Raw genomic sequence first — 23,786 nt, forward strand, 5'->3', positions numbered from 1 at the left:
CTCTCTCCCCTCCGCTTAGAGCAGCTTCATTATTTATGAATAGGTGGGAAATAACCTCCTGAATGGACAGGAACCAATGTATCAGATATTGCTGTGTCTGCATTCAATATGGGTAACTGGTCATATTGGGCTGGATTAGTAGGAGCATTGCCAGCAGATGGAGGGAAGTGATTATTCCCCTCTAGTCAGCACTGGGGAGGCCACATCTGGAGCATTGCGTCCAGTTCCCCACATATACACACACACACACTACAGAAACAAATTGGAGAGAGTCTAGCAAGCAGGGGACTTACAGGGAGAGGCTGAAGGCAGGGCTGCCCAGAGGGGGGTGGGGTGGGGTGGGGTGGGGTGGTCAATTTGCCCCAGGGCCCCCAGGAGAATACAGGATTCTATAGTATTGCAACTTTTTTTATGGAAGGGGCCCCTGAAATTGTTTTGCCCCAGGCCCCCTGAATCCTGTGGGCGGCCCCCCCTCCACCCCCTTCCCTCGTTCTCCTCCCTCCGAGGCCCCCCCTGTGCTCCACCCTCACTCCCATTTGGCCACTTCCCACCCCTGCTCTTTGGCTGAGGCCTGCTGGTCGCTCGCTCCTCTCCTCCCGCAAGGCCTCCTCGCGCCTCTCCACCCCATACCCCAAGGTCTGCCTGCTGCCCCCCCCTCTCTGCCCCTCCCCTGAGACCTACCCTATCCATCGCCCACACCTCTCTGCCCCTCCCCTGAGACCTGCCCTGTCCACCTCTTTCTTTGATCATCTCTTGTTATTCCTTGAAACATCAAGGATGGAATAAAAAGCGAGTTTACTCCAGGGTGAGGAAAGAAAGGAGCCATCAACCCCCTGGCAAAGCTCAGTGCCCCAGAAAAAACCTGCCCCCTGCTATCGCAATCACTGATGTACTGGGGATATGATGGGAAAGGGACTGTCTGAATGATCGAGGCAGGATATGGACAAAAATCTACAGCAACATCATTAACTACAAACACACTCTCCTCGTGCTCCAGCCAGAAGGGAAAGGAGAAGGAATTCTTGCAATTCAGCCATGGACACACTTACACAAGGGCACAGCAGTGTGTGTGTTGTGGAAGCTGGTCTGAGGAAACAACTGGACTTGATCACTCAGTGAGAACAGAACTAGAGTGCAGTGAAAGCCCCATACCAAGCAAGTAGTTGTGGCGGAGTGGTTAAGGCGATGCACTAGAAATCCATGGGGGTCTCCCTGCGCAGGTTCAAATCCTGCCAGCTACGCAGGAAGTTGTGGTTCTTTAGTTTCAATGGAGCTGGGTCTTGTCTCACTCTTAAGTTATGTCTACATGAAAGAATAATGTGGCTTAAGTTAAAGTGTTTTAATTGAGCAGCTGTTGCATGTCCACCCTATTCCCCTGTGTCACCAGAGCACATCCATGCTAGCATCTCTTGGATTGCCACAGAGAGCAGTGCACTGTGGGTAGCTATCCCACTGTGCAACTGGCTGCAGGGTGCTTTGGGAAGGGTTTGCAATGCCTCACGGGCTGGTACAGCATCACTTGATGCAGGTTTCTATCCCATTGTTCAATGGGCATCCTACTAGATTGCCAGCTGCTTTTCAACTGCAATGTGTGTGATAGGGTAGAGAGCATGTGTGTGTGTGGGGGGGGGGAGACAGTGTGTGCGTTGCGGAAGAGTGAGTGTGTCACACACTGTCTCTAAGTTCAGACAGCTGCTGGAAGCGACCAGTCCTGAGGCAGGGGACAGCCCCGACATCAGCCCCCTTCTCTCACTGGCTCAGCTCAGCACAGCACTCTCTGTCACACGCACACACACACACACTGCTGCCTGCTTAGCTCGGTGTCAGGGGTGCTGGAACAGGGGGGTTATAGGGCCATGTCCCCACCACTCTTTACTGGCTGTTAGGACAAATGATGGGGGGGAGGGTGCAGTCTTGGGGAAGAGGCGTTCTGTGGGTGTGGCCTCAGGGGGAGAGGTGGTGTGAGTGGGGGTCCTTAGGGAAGGGGTGTCATGGGGGTGCCACAGTTCAGACAACGGTGCCCCCCCCACTGTAAGGAAGCTTCTGCCGCCCCTGCTCTGTGTTGGCAGAGCGAGAGAGAGCAGCATCCACGGCAGTGATTTGCTCCCTGGGGCTCCGGCAGGGGGGCTCGGGAGGTGATTTAAAGGGCCAGGGGCTCCGGCCGCCACAGCGTATCAGCTCTTGCCGGTACCCCACACTGGAACATACCGGCTTACTTTCACCTCCGGAAGGTCCTCACATGGATCAATAAATGGTTAAAAGACAAGAAACAAAGGGTAGGAATAAATGGTCAGTTTTCAGGATGGAAACAGGTAACTAGTGGTGTCTGTATTGGGACCAGTACTAGTCAACATATTCATAAACAACCTGCTAAACAGTGAGTTGACAAAATTTGCAGATGATCCAAAACTACCAGCTTGCTGCCTAGAACGAACGCTCCTTGAATGGGGTGATCCACAGGGAATCATAGAATCATAGAACTTAAGATCAGAAGGGACCATTATGATCATCTAGTCTGACCTCCCGCAAGATGCAGGCCACAAAAGCTGACCCACCCACTCCTGAAATAATTCTCTCCCTTGACTCAGCTGTTGAAGTCCCCAAATCCTGATTTAAAGACTTCAAGTAGCAAATAAACCTCCAGCAAGCGACCCCTGCCCCATGCTGCGGAGGAAGGCGAAAAACCTCCAGGGTCTCTGCCAATCTACCCTTGTTGCCGGCCCAAAAGGCCTGAGGCAGCAAACAGTGGTTCGTTGCCCGGTGTACCTCGCTCCAATAGACACACCAAGGTGGAGAATGCAGAAAAAGTTTATTTGAGCCCAAATAAGGTGCAAGGGAGACATTGCAATCTCAAATCCTGCACACAGGTGCAAGCTGTGTTTTCCTTCTTATACATGATTTTAGTTAGACATTTTTGTTACCGCCCACTATTCTCCTCCCTCCTTTACTCCCCTCCTATATAGTAGACATATTGTATAGTTAGCAATTAAATCATCCTTGACAGCAAACAATTCATCTTGTTAGTAACTTTTCAAGGCTGTTAGGTTGGTTTACTTCTGGATTTATTGCTTTGCCTCCCCTCCCCTCCTCCTTCTAAACCAGAGATGAGTGGCCCCCTTTTATTATCTCCTGGTGCCAGTGTTGCACTGATAAGAAGCAGTTACACATTCCATTCTTAATTCTGACTTGTGAGTTCGACTAGAATTTAACATGAAGGGAATCTTAGACAAGCATAAAATAACTTTGGTTCAATTCAGGCCTAGTACAGAAAGGCTTCATTAACACTGTGGTTTTCTACCCTCCTGAGTTACCTAGGGTTATGCTTAATGACACCAACACCCTGGAGGAAAATTCCTTCCCGACCCCAAATATGGCGATCAGCTGAACCCCGAGCATGCGGGCAAGACTCTCCAGCCAGACACTCTGGAAAAAGACTTTCAATATCCCAACATTGACCCTTGGTACTAATTACCAGTGGTTGCACGTTATTGACCTATTGACTAAATCACGTTCTCCTATCAAACCATTCCCTCCATAAACTTATCAAGCTTAATCTTAAAGCCAGAGAGGTCCTTCGCCCCCACTGTTTCCCTCGGTAGGCTGTTCCAGAATTTCACTCCCCTGATGGTTAGAAACCTTCGTCTAATTTCAGGCCTAAACTTCCCGACTGCCAATTTATATCCATTTGTTCTTGAGGGAGTAGCTCAAACCTCCAAAGTGCCTGGCCTGGGGCAGGACATTGGCCCAGCAAGGGAGGGGTGTGGCAGTGACATCACAAAGGCTTTTTGCAGGACCTCAGACTATTGGTCAAAGGTGGTGGGGAGGTGGTGACCTCACAGAGAGATGTTGACATCAGCCAGGCAGGACAGGGGTGAGGAGCCAGGGAAACCTCACAGACCCCTGTGGCTTTGCTTCAGCAAGTCTCCTTCTCCAGGTCTCTCTTTGAGGACTGAGAGAGTATTCGGGTTCACGGACGTGAGCGCCAGGAGTAATGGAGGCTGTTAGAGGCAAAAAGTCATTCCTCAAAATTTGGAAATCAGATCCTAGTGAGGATAATAGGAAGGTGCACAAACTCTGGCCTGTTAAGTGTCAAAGTGTAACAAGTCAGGCCAAGAAAGAATCTGAGAAGCAACATGCTAAAGACACAAAAGCTAAGCATAAATCTGGTCAATGCGAGTCCTGGTCTGCGGGAGGTCCAGCCGAGCCGCGGGACGAGCGCCCCCTCTGCAGTCATGCCTGCGGCAGGTCCAGTCGTCCCGGGGCTCCGGTGGACCTCCCGCAGGCATGACTGCGGCAGGTCCGCCGGCCCGGCCTGCTGCCCCCCCCCCCACTGCAGGGGACGGGTCGCTCCTCAGCTCACAGCGGCAGGATGAGCTGGGGCCCCAGCCTTTTGCCGCCCCCTAGATTTTGCCGCCCTAGGCACCAGCTTGTTTTGCTGGTGCCTAGAGCCGCCCCTGGTGGGAATGGGCGTGTGAACAGAGCCTTTGGTGTGGGAAGAAGTGTGGGGAACTTGGTATGGGGAGAATAAGGGTGCAGAGATTCTCTGGTAAGGTCTGAGGTTGGGGGAATTTCAGGGAGCCCCTAAAAAGAGTGGGATGGGAGAGGGATGTGCACATAGGCACATCCCTTCTTGTGGGAGGGAATTGAGGGGTGCTGGGAGCCTCTAGGGCGGGCAATAAACTCGACCTGTACAAACTACAAAGTGTGCTCCCCCCACTTCTGTGAAGAACGTGCCCACCTGTTGACAAAAAGGCTGTTTGATCCATTTTCTTTCGTGACCGCTTGTTTTAAAAAACGAGTCATTACGACGTTAATCAGGGTAGCCGGGGATTGGCAGCAGGGAGGGTGTCTTTGCAGGAGAAATGGCTGGCGCTTAGCTAGAGACGTGCTTGCCAAAGGGATTGTTGGAGGACGATTTTTACCATGTTTTCTTCCAATCCGGCACCGAATAGGCGGGATTGCTTGAATGCAGCTGCTGTCTGGCGCTGATGCCCGCTGCTTCTTCCCGCTGGAGAAGCGGGAGGGAGACAGCATAGACTGGGGGCGGGGTTTGTATTAAATGAATGAATGAAAAAGCTTTGAAATATGACTTTTTAAATTATGCTTTGGGAAGTTTATAACAGCTGGTTTTGTTTCTCAATCTATAGAATACTTCGTTTTTCTAGGCGTTGTTGTGAGGGGTTTGTTCATCAGCCTTTTTTTAATTTGTTTGTGGTGGGGGATTTTGAAAACCAGTTTAGAAATCAGTGGGAATTGAGTGCCCAGATCACTTGTATGGCTTTGAAAATTCTCCTACAGGCAGCTTTAAGCCTTTGCCTTGTCCCGCTTTTCAGGAGAAAGAGACTAGTTAAATGCCTGTTACACCTCTACAGATGGTTACCGATCACTCTCCAGGGAGACGAACGTGTCCAGCACCTGACTCCGATGCCAGCTCTCTCTAGCTTCCACTCCAGACTATTTGGCTGGGCTCACTAACAGTTATGGATATTTAGATCGCTATGAATTCTGGGTGCTGCTGTTTCAAGGGGGGAATCGTGGCGATAGACTTGCAAAACTCGAGACTTGCTGTCTCCTGGATACACTGTGCAGGGCGCTGGGGAATTGTGCTGAGAGCAGCAATTGAACCAAATCCCGCTGCTCGGCCTCCGCTTTGCAGCATGTAAACGGTTGCGGTTGCACTAGTACGATGTAGGGGCGCCGAGTTTCCACTATGCTGGGGGGCTGCCCCCCTCGGGCTCCTCCCAGGCCCTGCCCCCCCCCCTTTCCCCAGTGCCCCACTCTCGCATTCAGCTCCTCTCCCTCCCCCCCTGTCAGCGGGCAGGAGGCGCTGGGGGAGCGAGAGGAGGTGGAGGGGGCGGGGGCTGCTGCTGCTGGGCACTAATGACCCATCTGGTTCCCCCCTCCCGGGATGCTCCAGTCTCGAAGCAGCCAGAGGCGGCGCCTGCCCCCGGTCACGTGACTCGCGAAGTCTCTAGCGCCGGGAACCGGAGAGAACCAGCGGCAACCCCGGGCGGGCAGAGCTGCGCCGGGCCGGGCTCCGCCTGCGGGAAACGGGCGCGGCAGCGGCACGTGGCAGAGCAGAGCCTGTGAGAGGCGGGGCCGGTTCGGGCAGTAACAGCAGGAGGGTTTGATTGGTCGGTAGGAGCTCCGCATGCTAATCAGGAGCAGGGGCGGCTCTAGGCACCAGCAAAACAAGCTGGTGCCTAGGGCGGCAAAATCTAGGGGGCGTCCCCTGCGGCCGGGGGTGGGCGGCAGGCTGGGCCTGCGGGAGGTCCACCGGAGCCCCGGGACGACCGGACCTGCCGCAGGCATGACTGCGGAGGGGGCGCTCGTCCCGCAGCTCAGCTGGACCTCCCGCAGGCATGACTGCGGCAGCTCAAGCGGAGCCGCTGGACCAGCCAACCGTCCGCAGCCGCGGGAGGTCCAGCCGAGCCACGCGGGACCAGCGGTCCCTCTGCAGTCATGCCCGCGGGAGGTCCGCTGCTCCCGCGGCTCCGGGGCGCCTCCCGCGCATGACTGCTTGGGGCGGCCAAAAACGTAGAGCCGCCCCTGATCAGGAGGCGTGTTTCTGTAAATAGAGACATAAACATCTTCTAATGGCCAGTGCGCTAAAGCTGCCTCGATTGTGCTTATGACATGGGGACCTGGCTTTAGACTTGTGTCCTTTAGTTCGCTGGGGGTGAAACCCGCTGTATGAAAACATTCACCATGGGAAGAAAGCTTGTGCACATTAGCCTGGGTGTGTAGCCGAGCACAGCTTTATTAAGACTATACTTTCAGGGATCATTTCTATAGTTTGTAACTAGAGAATTGTGGTTGAAAGTGTCTGACCTTGCTAACCACGATGAGAAGTTAAAGTGTTCTTTTCTGAGCATGAAGTGAGTGGACAGTGTTGCTTTAATGCACCTGCTGTCTGCTATTGATGACTGTTCTTGCTTTCCTTTTAGGAAGTTGAGAAGAAGAGAACACAGACTGAGTGGTTAGTCCTTATAAAACAAATTTAAAAATAAATGTTTTGGTTTTCTTTTCTGTTATCTGAGCTTGTTTAAAGCTGTTGTTTAGTGGCAAGTCTTAATTTCTTTTAGTAGAATTTGGAAGAAAAGTAAAGGTAGTGTGAAAACTGGTGTTTTAAAGGTTTCTAATTCAGTTCTTACTGAAAGTTTTTTAAATTTTCTTTATGCTGCTCTCTCTCTCTTTTTTTCTTGTAATCTATTTCAGAATTTAGGTAGGGTTCTGTGTCTGCATGTTCTTTTCCTTTTGCACTTGCTTCTCTCTTCTTCCCTTCCCTTTTTTTGGGAAGCCCCTATTTTTACTTCTCCTGCTCTGGCAGGGGGTACGCAGTTTGCTCTTGGCCCCAAGCCCATCAGACAATCCACACAGGATCTGAGAGTTGCTGTCTCTTGGCCGTATAGTGGGTAGAGGGTTCTAAAGCTGTGTCAGGGTATGTCTACACGATGGGATTATTCCGATTTTACAGAAACCGGTTTTTGGAAACAGTCAAGTGAATGCGGCCACACTAAGCACATTAATTTGGCGGTGTGCGCCCATGTACTGAGGCTAGTATCGATTTCCAGAGCGTTGCACTGTGGGTAGCTATCCCATAGCTATCCCATAATTCCTGCAGTCTCCCCCACCCATTGGAATTCTGGGTTGAGATACCAGTGCATGATGGGGCAAAAACAGTGTCGTGGGTGATTCTGAGTAAATGTCGTCACTCAATCCTCCCTCCATGAAATCAACGGCAGATAATCATTTCGCGCCCTTTTCCCTGGATTGCCTGGGCAGACGCCATAGCATGGCAACCATGGAGCCCGTTCAGCCTTTTTTTCACTGTCACTGTATGCCTACTGGATGGTGCTGACAGACACGGTACTGCAGTGCTACACAGCAGCATCCCCTTACCTTTTGCAAGTTAGCAAAGATGGTTGTTAGCCATACTGTACTGTCTGCTGCTTTGCTAATTGACAATGACAGTTATAAGTTATACTGTACTATCAGCTGCTGTCATGGGTGCTCTTGGCCAGCCTCAGTGAGATCAGCTGGGGGTGCATGGACAAAAATGGGAGTGACTCCCCAGGTCATTCCCTTCTTTAAGTTTTGTCTAATGGAAAGTCAGTCCTGTCTAGACTATCAGGCAAGCCAATTAAAGACCCAGACAGGCAAATGGTGGCTCCAGGTCAGAGCCCCAGACATCCAGCAGAAATGATGAGCTGCATGCCATTCTAGGGGGTGCCCCTGCAACAACCCCACCCATTGCTTCCCTCCTCCCCCATCTCTCCTGGGCTACTGTGGCAGTTATCCCCCCATTTGTGTGATGAAGTAATAAAGAGTACATGAATTTGAAACAACACTGACTTTATTGCCTCTGCAAGTAGAATTCAAAGGCAGGAAGGGGAGGGCAGCCTCCACCTGCTATGATATTCCAGGCAGGACTGAATCTCCATTAGACAAAGCTTAAAGAAGAGAATGACCTGGGAGTCATTCCCATTTTTGCCCAGGCACCCCTGGCCGACCTCACTAAGGCCAACCAGGAGCACTCACGGGACGACGATGACAGATATCAGTCCTCACATACCATCTGCCCTCAGGAAGGGAAAGAAAGGGGATGCTGCTGTGTAGCGCTGCTGCACCGTGTCTGCCAGCAGCATCCAGTAGACATACGGTGACATTGAAGAAAGGCGAGAAACAATTTTTTTCCGTTTGCTTTTTTTGCGGGGGGGGGGGGGACATATACCCTGAACCACCCGTGACAATATTTTTGACCCTTCAGGCTTTGGGAACTCACCCAAGAATTTTCTTGGCTAGCTTCACCTCTGCACCAACTTGCACTTTTCCTATGTGAGCCTGGCTAGCTCAGTTGGTAGAAACAGCAAAGAGTCTTGTGGCACCTTATAGACTAACAGACGTTTTGATATAAACTCGTAGTGTTGACCGGGCCAGAGAGAGCAGCAGGTTTCCCCTATTGTTTCTTGCTCTTGTTTTCTTGACTAGTTTCTCCTCTGCACCAAGTTGCTCCTGTGCTTCATGAGCCTGACTAGCTTAGTTGGTAAAGTATCAGACTTTTAATCTGGGGATCCACAGTTCAAATCCATGGTCAGGTGATAAACTACTCATGAAGATCTTAAACTGTCTTTCTCATGTCCTCTTTGATGTTACTTTTTCTCTGCAGGATTTTGCCTTTCCTCAGAAGGGCCTTTTTCTGTGTGGGTTTGAAGGGGCAACTTCCTGACAGCCCCTCCGTCCTTGCAGCCTGGAGGAATAAAGGCCTCTGGGCATATAGCATGTTCCTCCCCTGCACACACACACACACAGAATATCCCTAAGCGATTAGAATCACCTGCTGCCTTCCCCTGTCCTGCTGGATCCGGAAATGAAGATGCTCTTCAGCCCAAACCCATGTCCCCTCTTTTCCCAGTGCCCCTCAGTCCCAACCCTCAGTCCCTCCTATGCTCACTGCTCCTCACTCCCAACCAGAGCCTGCTCCTCTTCACCCTTCTCCTCTGTCCCAACCCACAGCCCCCTCCTATTCCCAGTGCCCCTCAATCCCAACCCACAGGCCCCTCCTATTCCCAGTGCCCCTCAATCCCAACCCACAGGCCCCTCCTATTCCCAGTGCCCCTCAATCCCAACCCACAGGCCCCCCCCGTTCCCAGTGCCCCTTAGTCCCAACCCACAGGCCCCTCCTATTCCCAGTGCCCCTCAATCCCAACCCACAGGCCCCTCCTATTCCCTGTGCCCCTCAATCCCAACCCACAGCTCCCTCCTTCCCTCCAGCAGCAGGTGCTTCAGAACCCCTCAGGAAGATTTTCTTGCAAGGTTTCGTGTAGGAGTCTGCATGTGGATTTACAGTATGTTGGAAATAGGTTGGGTTGCTTGCCGAAATGATCACTTGTGGCTGGTGTTGGATTCCCAGTCTCCATGTTACAGGGGCAGGAGAAATAAAGGGTTGTTATCCTTGTTGTGTGAAGCGAGGGCAGCACAACTGTGCTTGGCAGACCCTGATAGAGGGACTCACCCTCAATTCAATACCACTTGCTAGGCAGGGGACAGGGGTTCCAAAGCCAAGTGGGCTGGGGTCTGGGTCCCAATACTAAAATTTAGGTGTTAGACCAATGTTAGGACAGGGTGGCTGTGGAGGGATGAGTGAGTCCCTAGACAACATAGTGAGTATGGGGCCTTCTTATTTTCCCCCTTTTCCTCCCAGGCTGGCAGGTGAACTGTACAGAGGCACCTCTGGGCTTGCTCTGACTAAGGACAACAGCTGTGAGTGGGGTGCAGAGAGGGGATGACTCATGTTAAAGGACTTTTGGTTGCTGGACTTACAAATCGTAGGGAGAAGGACACTGCCCAGCTTATTTGGGGGTGGGTCTTTCCCTCGTGGTTTATGTTAATGTGTTGGGGCTGCTGACATGACTTCTGCTAACCCTGGGCTTACATTGCAGTGTAGACATACCCTGAGAGGGCATCTATACTGTGACAAAATCCCGCTGGCCTGGATGATCTGATTTGGGCTTCTGGGGCTCAGGTTGTGGGGCTAAAAACTGCAGCGTAGACATTTGGTCTCAGACTGGAGCCCAGGCTCGGAGACCCTCACCCCTCGTGGGGTCTCGGAGGCTGGGCTGAAGCCCAAGTGTCTACACTGTAATTTTATAACCCTGCAGCACAAGCCCCACAAGCCTGAATCAGCTGACCCAGGGTTTGAGAATAGTGACTTGGGAGTGTTAATGGCAGTGTAGACATAATGCTAGGCTATGTCCACACTGCAATGAAACACCCAGCGCTGTCCCGTGCCAGTGCAGGCTCCCAGGCTAGGGCCGTGGGGTGGTAAATTTGCAGCATAGACATCTCGGCTCAGGCTCAATACTGGGCTCTGGGAGCCCTCAAGGTTGGGAGGGAGTTTAGCAAGCAAACAAGGTAAAATGGCAGTGGAGTATTACCCTGGACTCAACGGCATTTCTCCATTGGTCTGTCTGCTTTGGGGCAGGGACAATAACACGTCCTGCTGCATTCGTTATTTCAAAGGGCGGTTTAGGATTTTCATTCTCACACATGGTGCACAAAGCAGGACTCAACCCTCGGTGTAAACTAAATGAGCTGCCCACAGGTTCTGGCAGCCACAATGAGCCATTCAGCCTGAGAGCCCAGACCTGCCCCTGTCCCAGAGGAAGCAGGATCATCTGTGACAGGCTGGAACACTGACCTATCAGCTCTTAACTCCCAAACTTTCAGTAAGTCTGTTATCAGTGCCTGTGAGTATAATTTAAACAACTATACTGGGCTGGACCAAAGAGCTCTGTGTTTTGTCCTCCCACAGTAGCCAATACCAGGTTGCCCAAAGGTTAGTCAATAAGGCACCACTGGGAATTGAACCCAGGATCTCCTGTTTACAAGACAGGTGCTTTAGCCAGCTAAGCCATGGTGCCTGCCTGTGGCAGCAACACACTGTCTGCCCACACCTGACTCCCTGCCAACCCCACTGGGGCCTGACAAGCTTTGCTTGTGTTTGGATTCTGCAAAGCAGAGGAGCAGGTGAGGTTTTCCTTGCAAGCTCTGTGTGTGTGTGTGTGTGTGTGTGTGAGAGAGAGAGAGAGAGAGAGAGAGAATCTTTGGCCAGGTCTGCACTACAAGGTTACTTCAGCATCATTATATTGCTCAGATGTGTGAAAAACACACAACGCTCCCTCGGTCAGCAGTTTTTGGCTGGTGCACACACTGCAATACCACGTCTGGCGACAAAATTGCCCTGTTTTGGTGACAAAATAAAACCACCTCGACGAGAGGCCTAGTGCTTTTTGCAGCAAACTTAAAGTGACAAATGTCAGTGTAAATGCTGCTGGTCATTATATCACCATAACTGGTCTCCACCAGTATCCCACCATGCCTGCCGTGAACTCACCTGCCCTGCATTCCTGCTACAGAGGCTGGGTCCCTCCCCTTTCATAGCTCCAGAAAGTTCTGACAGCTGAGCCACTATCTATACCGGGATTAGCTTGATAGAACTGCATTGCCAGCCTAAGTAATGTAATTACACCAACCTAATTTTGTAGTGTAGACCTGTCCAAAGAATCACACACACACCTTGGGAGCAAAACTTCATCTGCTCCTCTGCTTTATAGAATACAAACACGAACAACACTTCTCAGGGCCCAGTGGGGATTGGCAGAGAGTCAGGTGTGGGCCATCTTTATCCCAGGAGAGATGGACTCTAAGGGTACGTCTCCATTGCAATGTAAGCCCAGGTGTGGCACGCTGTGCTCATAGCAGCACCGGGAAGCCCTATATTCACCACTCTCATATAATGATGACATGGTTTGTTCAAAGTCTGCCTTGTGACGTATCATTTCAAAAGTCTTGATCTGTTGAACATTAATATCGTGTTGGATTGTGTGTGCTCGCATTGGTTGGGAAGTTATAAAGCTTTGCTCTGTGTGTGTTACTGAAATATGTTATGAGGTTGAGAAATGCCCCCCACCAGCCTTTCAGGTGTGACAAGGGAGGAGCCAGACTCGCTGCTGGCCCATTGAAGGGATCCACACTCCCAAGGACTAGCCCAGGAACCGTGTACAATGCAGACTTCTCCAAGGGTACGTCTACACTACAAGACTATTTCGAATCTACTTAATTCGAATTTGTGGAATCAACCTTATGAAGTCGAATTTGTGTATCCACACTAAATACACTAATTCGACTGTCTGAGTCCACAGTAACGGGGCCAGCGTCGACTTTGGAAGCGGTGCACTGTGGGAAGCTATCCCACAGTTCCCGCACTCCCCGCTGCCCATTGGAATCCTGGGATTTCCCCCCAATGCATGCTGGGGGGAAAAATGTGTCGAGGGTGGTTTTGGGTAACTGTCATCATTGAACCGTCAATCAGGCCCTCCCTTCCTCCCTCCCTCCCTGAAAGCGCCTGCGGGCAATCTGTTCGTGCACTTTTCTGCTCAGTGACAGCGCAGGCGCCACAGCACTTTGAGCACGGATCCCGCTGCAGTTATGGCCGTTGTCAACTCCTCACACCTTATCGTCCACCTCTTCCACAGTCAGCTGCTGAGAAATAGGGCTACTTTTCAATGGTGCTGCGAGCACTGGTGGACCATGGGGGACGTTTTACCAACATCAACGTCGGGTGGCCAGGCAAAGTTCATGACGTGCGTGTTTTCAGGAACTCTGGTCTGTTTAGACGCCTGCAGGAAGGTAGTTTCTTCGCGGACCACAAAATAACTCTTGGGGATGTGCAGATGCCTATAGTGATCGTCGGGGACCCAGCCTACCCGCTAATGCCCTGGCTCGTGAAGCCCTATGCAGGCGCCTTGCACAGCGACAAGGAACTCTTCAAGTACCAGCGAGCAGTGAGCAGTGTGACCTGTGACTGTTCAGTTTCTTTACAGAGAAGCTGAACCTGCCCCTGTTTCTTTACCAAGTGACTGTTGACTAGCATCTGCAGTTACATACCCCGCCCACCCCGCTTTCCCAACTTCCAACACACGTTTAAAAATAAAATACATGTTCCACTGTAACTTTACAAAGGTTTCTTTATTGATGACTTTGCATTAAAGGGTTGAAACTGGGACGCAGACTGTGCTGGGTAGGGTGTGTGGTGATGTAAAGACCGCCTGTAAACTCGAGGAATGACAGGCTCCTGCTCCCAGAGTGGTCTGCAGTGCCGGACTGGATGTTTCAACGGAGCCTGCCATCCCTCCTTTTTGGGACTCTGTGTGCGGGGGCTATGTGGCCTTTTGGCGGGGGAGGACGGATACAGATTCCTCTGCTGCGTGGCTCTGTGGTCCAGGACAGGGACCGTTGCATGAGATCTGTAACCCCCCTCCCCCGCTACAAAGTCACGTACCCCCCCACCCACACAGAACCTGCAAACCACCTCCCATACCGACCAGGGTGCCTACTGACTGCAGTGTGTGTGTGACCTGCTGCTGATCCTGCCCCCATGTCTGTACCCTGGTAAAGGTGATTGTCCTGTCACATTACCAACCCCCTTCCCCCCCTTCAAACACAGTCTCCTCTAAAAGAACATGACGGAAACAGTAATTAACAGAAAAGTATTTTTTATTATCAACTAGACAGTTAGGGGATGAAACTGGGATGGGGGCTTGGGTGAGGCGGGAAGGAAAGGACTTCTCAAAATTTAGGGTATGAGAGCTTTTGGGTACTTGAGCACTCTGCTTGGGTGCAGTGACAGTTTACACGGCCTCTGGCGCCCCTCCTTCTGGTTATTTTGGGTGAGGGGGGTATGGGACTTTGTGGCGGGGGAGGGTGGTTGCAGATACACTGCAGGGGGGCTCTGTCCTCCTGCCGGAGGTCCTGCAGAACATGCACAAGGCGCAGGAGCATGTCCGTTTGCTCTCTCATTAGTCCAAGCAGCGTTTGAGTCGCCTGCTTGTCTTCCTCACGCCACCTCTCCTCCCGTTCACTGTGTGAGCGCTGGTACAGAGAGAGGGTCTCCCTCCACTGGCTCTGCTGGTCCGCGTCGTCTCGGGAGCACCCCATAAGTTCAGCGAACATCTCGTCCCATGTCTTTTTATTTCGCCACCTAATCTTTGCCAGCCTCTGTGAGGGGGATGCTGTGGCGGGTCTGGAGACAGTCCAAGCTGTGTGATGGGAAAAAGGGAGTGAATTCCTTGCCAAGATAAATGTTTGTGAACAATGAACACAGTCTAGTCTCAGAGGGGTAGCCGTGTTAGTCTGGATCTGTAAAAGCAACAAAGAATCCTGTGGCACCTTATAGACTAACAGACGTTCTGCAGCATGAGCTTTCGTGGGTGAATACCCACTTCTTGCATCTGAAGAAGTGGGTATTCACCCACGAAAGCTCATGCTGCAGAACGTCTGTTAGTCTATAAGGTGCCACAGGATTCTTTGTTGCTTTTACAGTCTAGTCTGTCTCTGTGAATTCTGGGTTGAGATCCCAGTGCCTGATGGGGCAAAAACCATTTTCGTGGGTGGTTCTGGGTAAATGTCGTCAGCCATCCCTTCCTCTGGGAAAGCTACAGCAGACAATCATTTCAAACCCGTTTTCCCTGGATTGCACCGGCACACGCCACAGTGTGGAAACCATGGATCCTGTTTTGCCTTTTGTGCCTGTCACCGTATGTGTACCAGATGCCGCTGATAGAGGCGGTCCAGCAGCGCTACACAGCAGCATGCTTTTGCATGACAGCAGAGATGGTTACCAGCCATATTGTACCATCTACCACACCATAAATTGGTAATAAGATGGGTATGGCTACCAGTCCTTTTGCGCTGCACCATTTGCTGTTATCATAAGTGCTCCTGGCTGCTCTTAACCAGGGGTGCAAAAGCCAAAATTGGGAATGACTCCCTGAGTCAATTCTTCCGTTTTGATATCTAAAAATAGAATCAGTCCTGCCTAGAATATGGGCAAGTATACTAGAGAACCACTGTATCAGAGAACCAGAGAGCCCAGCTGCTCTGTGTCAGATCCTGCATAGATTATGAGCTGTATGCTATTCACAGGGGGTGCTCCTGCAACAACCCCACCTGTTGATTCCATTCTTCCCCAGCATTCCTGGGCTACCATAGCATTGTCCCCCCACTTGTTTGATGAAGTAATAAAGAATGCAGGAATAAAACACAGTGACTTGTTAGTGAGAAATGAGTGGAAGGCAGCCTCCAGTTGCTATGATAGTCCAGATAGGACATTAAGGAGTGTGGAGGAGAGGAGCCCAGCATCCTGCTGCTAGTCCAGGGGCAATTGAATCTTTTCTTTACACATGAAGGGTGGGGGCTGATGAAGCTCAGCCCCCTGTTGCTATGATGATGATGGTTATCAGCCATATTGTACCATCTACCAGGAAAAATTAGGGCCAGGCGCCCTTGATTTGACCTAACGGATGGTAGTCTGCATGGTTACCAGTCCTTTTGCACTGCCCATATGCCAATAGGCTGATGATGACGATGGATATCAATCCTATTGTACCACCAGCCATCCATAGCGTGGGGGAAACAAGGATGTTGGTGTTGAGTGCTGCACCATCGCGTCTATCTGCAGCATTCAGTAAAGATACGGTGACATGTAAAAGAGTCAAGAGAGGATTGTTTTCCCTTTCACTTCTGGGGGTGGGTGGGGGGTTGCTTAAATTGCCTAGCTATGCCCTGACCCACCGCGACACTGTTTTTGACCCTAGAAGCATTTGGAGCTCAGCCAGGAATGCAAATGCTTTTCGGAGACAGCAGGAACTGTGGGATACCTTGTGTCCTCAGTCCCCCCTCCCTCAATGAGCGTCCATTTGATTCTTTGGGTTTCCGTTACGCTCGTCACGCAGCAGAGTGCTGAGTCTCTGCTATGACGTCTGTCCGGAGATTTTTTAAAAATACTTAGGACCAGGCGTAACATTACAGTACTTCCCCTAATTAGATGCAGGAGTCTCTGAGCGAGATCACCCTGAGGACGGTCACTGAAGGAGTTAGAGAGCGCATGCTGCGTGAAAGCCAGCACAAACCAGGGGACTATGCAGCCGTGCTCGGGGAGGCAATGCTCCCTGAGTAGCTCATGAAAGCCTCGTGCGGAAAAGTGTGCTACCACGGAGCACCCAATAAGGCAGCTCTCCCCAGGAGCCTCCTGCGGAGGCTTTTAGATTACCTCCAGGAGAGCTTCGTGGAGATCTCCCAGGAGGATTTCTGTTCCAGCCCCATATATAGAGAGACCTTGTTTTCACATACTTCAGATTCCTGTTATATTAAGAATAAAAGTTTACATGGTTAAAGCACTTACCGAGTGATCCTTCCCCTGATTCAGGGTCCGGGTTAATGGCCGGGGACGGTTGGTAGGGGATCTCCGTGACGGTGATGAAGAGATCCTGGCTGTCGGGGAAACCAGCGTTGTAAGCGCTGTCGCCTGCCTCGTCCTCCACAAACCCTTCCTCATCTTCCCCGTCCGCGAACATCGCTGAGGAACTGTCCGTCGACACTGTCCCATCGTCAGAGTCCATGGTCACTGGTGGGGCAGTGGTGGCAGGCTCCGTAGCGTCCGTTTGCCGCTTTGATTTGTTGGTAGCCTTGTCTGGGGTCCTTGATTTTCCCGCGGCGCTGCGTTGCATCCCAGCTGTATCCTCTGTCTCTCATGGCTTTGGAGACCTTCTCGTAGGTCTTTGCATTCCGTTTTTTGGAGCGCAGCTCCGAAAGCACAGACTCCTCGCCCCACACACCGATCAGATCCAAGAGTTACCGGTCTGTCTATGCTGGGTCCCTCTTTCTATTCAGAGATTACATGAACTCCTCTGCTGGAGAGCTCTGCATCGCTGCCGGTGCTGCTGAGCTCGCCCCGATGTCCACCCACGAAATGAGATTCTAACTGTCCAGACAGGAAAAGGAATTCAAATTTTCCCGGGACTTTTCCTGTGTGGCTGGTCAGAGCATCCGAGCTCAGACTGCTGTCCAGAGCGTCAACAGAGTGGTGCAGTGTGGGATAGCTCCCGGAGCTAGTAAGTTTGATTTGCATCCACACCTAGCCTAATTCGACATAGCCATGTCGAATTTAGTGCTACTCCCCTCGTCGGGGTGGAGTACCGAAGTCAAACTAAAGTGCCCTCTAGGTCGAATGAAATGGCTTCCTGGTGTGGATGGGTGCACGGTTAATTCGAATTAATGCTGCTAAATTCGAATTAAAGTCCTAGTGTAGACCAGACCCAAGATAGCACAGCGACAATGGACACTGCTTGACTCACATGGTAACAAAGGAGCTTCCTAGCAAGTTGGAAGAAACTATGAAAGAGGGGAAGAGACATCATGACTTGGCCTCTCTCCCCCACAACTCAGCAGGTGGAAACACACCTGGAGGACAAAGACTGAACTGATTCAGAAATCAGAAGAGAATAATAACAATAATACTTGCAAACCAAAGTCCCCAAACAGACTAGTATTAGTTTTTCAGCAGAAAATTTTCAGTTTGGGGAATTTTGTTTTCTCAGTCAGACCTTGCCAAGGGAAGCAGGGAGAAAATGTTTGAGTTGCCTCCTTCAGAACAGCTTGGCCTAGACACTAGCTCTGGTTCACTGCTCTGGCCTTGCTCGGGTTGAGGGTATTTTAATAATTTGGGCAGGTCCCAGGGTGTTTGGGGGAGAAGATGAGGATGTTCCCTCTTGAGATAAAAACTAAGAAATACAGCACCAGAGAATTTCTTTTTTAAAGAAATCTGGGATTTAGACATTTTATTTAAAGCAAGGGAGTTCTGAGTTTCTGAGAAGGTTTTTGTTTGCAAGAAGCAACATTGTTTGATCTGTCATTGTACCAAAGGGGGAGATGGTTGTCTACAAAGGAGGGGTGAAAACTAAACGCACGCGATGAGGATGGGATTCGAACCCATGCATGCAAAGCACAATGGATTAGCAGTCCATCACCTTAACCACTCGGCCACCTCATGTGAGCTGTTGAAAAAAGGACAGAAGGAGAAATCTAAGGCCAGCAGAGCTAGGGACAATAAGGCCTTTTTAAATACTAAGCGGAAGCAGGGGCTGAATGAGCTCCCCCCTCACATCCAGTGAGGAGCTGGGGGAAAGACTTCAGGAACAGACCGTGTTTGCACAGACACACCTACTCTGCCTAGCTATGCAGCATGATGGGGCCGCTTTCCCAAAATGACCAGTTTTGGCTGGTGGTGGGTTACAAATCACTTTAGGATTCAATGGAATGAAATGTTATTATCCTTCCTGCATGAGTGAAGGGCAACAGAACATACCTAGACTGTCCTGATGGAGGGGTCGGTGGGTGAGGAATAGCTTTTATTGGACTTCATAGAAGTGATTGAGAACATCACCCTAAACCAGTGGTCCCCAAACATTTCACTCTGTGACCTCTTAGCCATGGCTGTGGCCCCTCGGAAGTCACAGTTGAGAACATGGGCTGGGAGTGGGGCTGTTGCTTGCTGGGGAAAGGGGTGCAGACAGGGGTAAGGGGGTCGAGGCCGAGCTGGGAGCCAGAGGCCCAGGCTGAGGGTGGGGTTGGGGAAGAGCTGGGGCAGAGTGGGGCTGAGTGCTGCTCCCTCCATGGGGGCTGGCTCAGGCCCTGAGGTGCCTCCATGAATGTTCCTCTGTGTCCCCCTAGGAATCATGCCCCACATTTTGGGGACCACTGAACCCTACTCACTAATCAGCGGCTAGTGATGCCAAAGCCCAGGGAAGGGAGAACAAGTGGGGGCCCCCAGCGCTGGGGCTATGTGAAGGGGCTGCAGGAGAGGGGCAATGGCTGGTGGCCCAGGGAGTTAAGGGCAAAGGGGGCACAGGAGGGGCAGGAGTTAGGGGTGAAGGAGGTGCAAGGGTTGGGAGTGCAGGAGCTAGCGGTAAAGGGGGAGTGGGGATCGTCCAGGGGCAATGGGGAAGTGCCAAAGTACAAGCTTTGCCAAGGGCACCATTTTCCCTAATGCTGGTCTGAGCAAACAATTGGAAATGACCCTTTAGTGAGACCAGAACCATAGTGTAGAAAAGCCCCTTTGTTAAGTGGTGCTGGCTGAGGGCTTAGGGAGATGGGTTAGAAAACAACAGGCATCTTTCTGTGGAGGTTTGATTCTTGCCTGATAGGCAAGGCTGGTGTGTGGTGTCTCCATGGCTGCACTTTCAGTGTCTGATCTGCCACAGGGAGCCAAGTCTAGACATATTCAGAGGCTCTATGCCAGGGTTTCTCAAACTTCCTTTCACTGCAACCTCCTTCTGCCAAAAAAAACTTACTACATGGCCCTGGAAAGAGGGACCAAGCCCCTCCACACTGGGCAGAGGCAGGGGAGACAAAGCCTGAGCCCTGCCCCAGTGAGGGGAGGGCAAAACCAGAGCTTGAGGGATTCAGCCCTGGGTGGTGGGGATCAGACATTTGGCTTCAGCCCCAGGCCCCAACAAGTCTAATGCCAGCCCTGGTGACCCCATTAAAACAGGGTTATGACCCACTTTGGGGTCCTGACCCACAGTTTGAGAACCACTACTCTGTGCTGGTGGGAGTTTTCCTGGGGGTGTAGTTAATCCACTTCCCAAGAGGTGGCAGCTATGTCAGTGGGAGAAGCTATATCGGTGGGTGTGCAAGCTGTGGTGTTTACCACATTTAAGAAGTTTAATCAAACCCCATTTTTAAAACCTCCTGTGGTCTGGGAATGGCAAAGGAGCTCGAGGAAGCAGGGTCCGTCCTGAAAAGTCCTGGAGATCACAATTCAATACTCTTGTTGTCATGGGGGCATAGCTCAGTGGTAGAGTGCCTGACTGCTGGTCAAGTGGTCCTTAGTTCAAACCCCTGTGTTGTTTGATAACCTTCTTTCTTTTTTCAAAAAAAAAGGAAAACATTTTCATTTCCATTCTCCATTCTGTTCAGGGGCTCCACTATACGGGGGTGCTTGATATGAATGTAAAACTCAACATTTTGCTGTCCAAATGCATAAAAACCTAGCAAAGCTGTCCATCAGCTGAAATCAGTTCCAATCCTCTAATTGTCTAGTTTATGTTTTCATCAATTAAACAAAGTTGTCATATGAATGTACATTTGCAGATCCCTCTTCTCCAGGAGCTGTGCTGTGCAGAAGAACAAGAGCCACATCCAGCTGCAGTTCAGGAATCTGATGACCAAAGAGCCACCAAATGTTCTGAGGGCTGGAGAAAAATGCCTTCTAGTGAGCTATTGAACGAGCTCAACCTGTTTAGCTTATCAAAAGAAGATTGAAAGGTGACTTCATTGAAGTGTTGAAGGGCCTTAATGGAGAGAAAATATTGGATATGAAAGGGCTCTTTAATCAAGCAGAGAAAGGCATAACAAGACCCAATGGCTGGAAGGTGAAAAGAGACAAATTCATATTACAAATAAGGCACAAATATTCAACAGCCAGGATGATTCACCACAGGAACAAGCTACCAAGGAAAGTGGTGGATTCACCATCTCCTGATGTCATTCAATGAAGACTAGATGACTTTCTGGAATGTGTTTGCCCCAAAAGTAGCTCTTGTGTCATACAGGAGGCCTGTGATATGCAGGGGGTCAGATTAGATGCTCTAATGGTCTCTTCTGGCCCTAAAGTTGACTAATTTCTGAAAAACTGAGTGTAGCATTGGGAGCAGCGTCTGATGTTTTCCTGTCTAGCCGGCTTGCTTCCTAGAACGAACGCTCCTTGAGTGGGGTGATCCACAGGGAGTAGCTCAAACCTCCAAAGTGCCTGGCCAGGGGCAGGACATTAGCCCAGCAAGGGAGAGGTGTGGCAGTGACATCACAAAGACTTTTGCAGGACCTCAGACTATTGGTCGAAGGTGGTGGGGAGGTGGTGACCTCACAGAGAGATGCTGACATCAGCCAGGCAGCATGGGTGGCAAGTTTGTAGAAATTTTGGTGGTGCCCAGAACCCGTTCCCCCCCAAACTCTGCCCCCACCCTAAGGCTCTGGGTGGGGTTTCGGGGGGAAGTATGAGGTGCAGGTCCTGGGCTGGGGGTAGGGGCATAGGAAGAGGTGAGGGGTGCAGGCTCTGGGAGGGAGTTTGGGTGCTGGGTGCAGGCTCCGGGCTGGGGCAGGGGGTGGGTGTACAGGAGGGGGTGAGGGGTGCAGGCCTTGGGACGGAGTTTGGGTGCAGGCTCTGGTCTGGGGGTGGGGGAGTAGGAAGGGGGAGGTGGTGCATGCTCTGGGAGGGAGTTTGGGGATAGGAGGGAATGCAGGGGTGAGGGCTGTGGGGCTGAGGATGAGGGGTTCATGCTGTGGGGGGGCTCAGAGCTGGGGCAGAGGATCCGGGTGCAGGGGGATGGGGGCGCTGGGTGGGGCTGAGGATTAGGGTGCGGGGATGAGGGCTCTGGCTGGGGCTGAGGGTACAGAGGGGATGAGGGCTCGGCTGGGGCTGAGGATTAGGGTGTGGGGGGATGAGGGCTCTGGCTGGGGATGAGGATTAGGGTGTGGAGGGATGAGGGCTCTGGCTGGGGTGAGGATTAGGGTGCGGGGATGAGGGCTCTGGCTGGGGCTGAGGGTACGGAGGGGATGAGGGCTCTGGCTGGGGCAGAGGATTAGGGTGCAGGGGCGATGAGGGCTCTGGCTGGGGCAGAGGATGAGGGTGCAGGGGGATGAGGGCTCAGGCGGGGGGGAGGATTATGGTGCAGGGGATGAGGGCTCTGGCTGGGGCTGAGGTTTGGGGTGTTGGCGAGGCTCAGGGTAAGGGCAGCCTGCCTCGCCATTAGTGCGGGCAGGCACTAGGACCCTGGGGCAGCAGACAGCAGTTCTCTGGCAGCACAGAGCAGGCAGGGGAGAGGGGCGCGCTGCTTTCTGTCAGGCCGGGACGTGGCGGAGCGGCGGGGATACGTGCGAGGGGTGGCAGGTGGGGCGGGGACCTGCTCCAGGCAGGGTCGCGGCAGCGGGGGGAGACGTGGGGGGGCCGGGGCCCGATCCAGGCAGGGCCGGGGGAGAGACCCAGCGCCAACTGTTGCTGGAGCAGGGCACCCGGCCCTGAATATTCCTGGAGCCCGGGCACCGCACAGATATAACCTGCTGCCCATGTGCGGAGCGGGCAGGATCCATGTGGGTGGGGGTCAGAGACACACATGGGGCAGACACGCTCCTGCTGGGAGGGCCCGGGCCCGGCTGCCTGGTTCGCCCCTTGCCCGGGAGCTGCAGGAGGGACCTGGAGCGCGGCTCGGCTGCAGAGCTCAGAGCCCAGGCTGGGCCCAGGAGCGAGGGGATGGGGGAGCTGGGGGTGTATCGGGGGTTGGAGCCAAGAGTTGGGTGGAAATGGGGCTGTGCCACTGCTGCCTGGTGGGGGGGGGGAGCCGCCGGCTTTTTTTTTTGGCTCCGCCCTCCGCGTCCCGATATTTCATCTTTGACATCTGGTCACCCCAGCCTGGTGTGAATGAGGATGTCTGGACCAAGGGGCCAGGGACTGGCCTTTGCTAGAGAAACCACTGTCAAGTTTGAGCCAATTAGGACAAGTCAGTAAAAAGAACAACCTCAGGTCTCAGTAACTGCTGCAGGTAGCAAAGTCCTACAGGGAGCAGTTTCTGGCACTACACCTGCGCAGCTCTGCTCCCCGGCTCTTCTCCGGCTCCTGCTCTCTCCTTAGCTCTGCCCCACTCTGGCCCAGGCAGTTCCAGCTCCCACGGAGGATGGGACCCCCTGGCCTGGTGACTCCCTCATTACACTGCCTGGCCTGTCAGTGTGGCTAACTTGGAGCTTTGGCCTCTCCCCATTGCCCAGGGGACTGTCAGTCTCAGGGTCCTGATTTCCCATTGGCCCTTCCCCCTTCTATTGGGACTGGGAACTAGCCAACCAACCCCGCCCCCCCCCGCACACACACACACACACTAAGTTTTAGTAAAGGGCCAAGAGCCCCTTACACAAACCAGCCCCATGAGGGTCACCACTGTGCAAAGAAGGCAGTATGAACTGGTCCCATGGTGTAATGGGCAGCACTCAGGACTCTGAATCCTGCAATCTGAGTTCAAATCTCAGTGGGACCTTGTGTTGGCTTGTGGTGAAGCCCTGGAGCTCCCAGTGCTCAACTTCCCTGTCTCCAGCTGTGCAAGAGCTAATCTTCCCCCTCCTCCTGGGTGACTCACACCTCCTAGAGCTAGGGTTTTGGCTGGGGTGGCCACAATGGGTTGGGGCTCTAGAACTTGCTACCCTGATGGTTGGGATTCTTGCTGCTTCACCTGGTGCCCACAAGTTTGGCCCTGGTGCTTCCTGCCACACTTTTCCTCTGGCCCACATGGCGCTTGAAGAAAGAAGGGCCAGGGCGGGGATTGATAGTCAGGGCTTGGCAGGAGGGAGGAAGAGCCCCAGGCTGGAGCCCCACACACCTTCCCTCCTCCTCTGGGCACCTA

General features: G+C 52.3%; 4 non-coding genes across 4 annotated transcripts; 2 read left to right on the forward strand and 2 right to left on the reverse strand.

Moving 5' to 3' along the window:
- Nucleotides 1-6,764: 6,764 nt before the first annotated feature.
- LOC120376546 lies at nt 6,765-6,981 on the forward strand. Its single transcript, XR_005587404.1, has one exon. It is a non-coding gene; the product is annotated as a small nucleolar RNA U3 (small nucleolar RNA).
- A 4,368-nt stretch (nt 6,982-11,349) lies between these two features.
- On the reverse strand, nt 11,350-11,423 carry TRNAT-UGU. The gene has a single exon. It is a non-coding gene; the product is annotated as a tRNA-Thr (tRNA).
- A 6,886-nt stretch (nt 11,424-18,309) lies between these two features.
- On the reverse strand, nt 18,310-18,391 carry TRNAS-GCU. The gene has a single exon. It is a non-coding gene; the product is annotated as a tRNA-Ser (tRNA).
- Nucleotides 18,392-23,351: 4,960 nt separating this feature from the next.
- On the forward strand, nt 23,352-23,423 carry TRNAQ-CUG. Its single transcript has one exon. It is a non-coding gene; the product is annotated as a tRNA-Gln (tRNA).
- Nucleotides 23,424-23,786: the final 363 nt, after the last annotated feature.

Source organism: Mauremys reevesii, linkage group 12 (assembly GCF_016161935.1).
Source record: "Mauremys reevesii isolate NIE-2019 linkage group 12, ASM1616193v1, whole genome shotgun sequence".
Taxonomy (NCBI): Eukaryota; Metazoa; Chordata; order Testudines; family Geoemydidae; genus Mauremys; species Mauremys reevesii.